The 2,062-nt window shown below is 37.2% G+C and overlaps 1 pseudogene; it reads left to right on the plus strand.

Annotated features, from left to right (window-relative positions):
- Nucleotides 1-1,021: 1,021 nt before the first annotated feature.
- LOC102845581 lies at nucleotides 1,022-1,300 on the plus strand (annotated as a pseudogene).
- Nucleotides 1,301-2,062: the final 762 nt, after the last annotated feature.

A 2,062-nucleotide genomic window follows, 5' to 3' on the forward strand; every position in this document is an offset into this window, starting at 1 on the left:
AACATAGCTTTTATACGCATTTGTTTAATTTGCACATTTCTAAAATCATCATATATCATGCCACTGGTAACATCATGGATTTGATGAAATGCCACACAAATGTATGTCTGAAAGGGGAAAAAAAGTCACCCTGCCCTACCCTTTTTTGTTAACAGGAACGAATATGGATTTCTTTCAGCTGTCTTCCAAATTTATTGACACGGGCTAGTAAGAGCTTCTGGGGCTGCATCTGTTTGTTGAGACACTTCAATTGGTATTCTGTCAATTCCAGGAACTCTATTATTTGCCAATGCCTTCAGCACAATTTGAACTTCTTCCTCATTGGTATTATTAGTACTACTTTCTGAAATGGTTCGGTGTTGACCAATTTTATTTTATACCGTGACTCTGTGTATTCTATCTTCTTTTGATGTTTCCTGCATGATTCAGGATTTTGCCGGTAGAATCCTTCGTTATTGCAATTTGAGGCTTGAACTTGTTTTTCAGTCATTTCGGCTGGAAAGATTTTCAGTGTGTTCTTCCCATTGGGTTTTCTAACTCCAGCTCCTTGCACATTCCATTCTAACACTTTGCTTTGTGTTCTCTAGCCATCTTTTGAAACCCTCTGGTGATCTCTCTTACTTTGAAAATTCTTCCCTTTAGTTTAGACTCTATATCCTAGTGGATGTTTCAGAGTCTCTTTTGGCATGTATGTTGGTCTTTTCTTTTGTTTCTGTGTTTGTAATAACCTTTGGGTTTTTTTTTTTTATGTCCTTGATGTTACTTCACAATTCATCCGGTCTTCAAGAATTCATTTTCATTGCATCAAACCTTTGCTTGAGATAGATTTTAAATTTGGCTAGAATAGAGTCAAGACTGTATTTTGGTTTTCATAGTCTTGTTTTCATTTTCTTCAGCTTCAATTTGAACTTGAACATGAGTAATTGATGATATGTGCTCACTAGCCTATGTCAAGAAATTTTGGAGACAGCTACCTGACCAACCGATTGAAAAATATCCATATTTGCTGGTTTGCAGCGAAATGGCCAAACGCACCAAGAAAGTTGACATCATTGGTAAATACGGGACCCATTATGCTGCCTCGCTCAGGAAAATGGTAAAAAATATTGAAATCAGCCAGTATGCCAAGTACACTTGCTCCTTCTGCGGCAAAACCAAAAGGGAGAGACGTGCTTTGTGCATCTGGCACTGTGGTTCTTGCGTGAAAACAGTAGCTGGTGGCGCCTGGACCTACAACACCACCTCAGCGGTCACAGTGAAGTCAGCCATCAGAAGACTGAAGGACCTGAAAGACCAGTAGAAGCTTCTCCATTTAAACATCTCTAGCCTATAATGAATGGGTTAATTTATGTTAAAAAAATCCATATTTGTTCCCATTCCAAAGGATGGAGATCCAATAAAGTGCTGAACTGATTGAGCAATGTCAGCAATATCACACGCTAGTAAAATTTTGCTGAAGATTATTCAAAAATTCTCTCCAATTCTGGGCCTTCTCACAATCTCTACTGTGCTTAAGCCAATTTCTAAGAGCACATATCATTGTTGTCGTATACTGTTGAGTCAGAACTGATCCATAGCTGACCCTCCAGTGGGTTTTCAGAGGCAGTTAATCACAGGGGAGGAGATTGCCTATCTTTCTCCCACAGAGCAATTGGTGACCTTGAACTACATGCCTTTGGGTTTGCACTACAGCTTCTTGCCACTAGGCCACCACAGCTCATAAAAAAATATTTTAAAATAAAGTTAATAAAAAATTCAAAATTTGTATACTAAAAACAAAAAAAAATTAAAGAGATATACCATATTCATGGGCTGAAACAATCAACTTTGTTTAAGATGTCATTTCTCTCCAAGTTGATCTATATGTTCAAGTCCACTTCAAGAGATTACTTTTTAGAAGTTGTCAAGGTGCTTCCGAAGTTTATACTGAAATGCAAATTATCTATTATATATAAATCAACCTTGAAAAAGTAGGAAAAAAATCAAGGAATTACATTACCTGATTTTGAAGACTAACTACAAATTTCTAGCAATGAAGGCATGTTGTATAGTTGTGTGCCAT

This window comes from Elephantulus edwardii, unplaced genomic scaffold (genome assembly GCF_000299155.1).
Source record: "Elephantulus edwardii isolate Elephantulus edwardi_28Jun2011 unplaced genomic scaffold, EleEdw1.0 scaffold00076, whole genome shotgun sequence".
NCBI classification, from domain to species: Eukaryota; Metazoa; Chordata; class Mammalia; order Macroscelidea; family Macroscelididae; genus Elephantulus; species Elephantulus edwardii.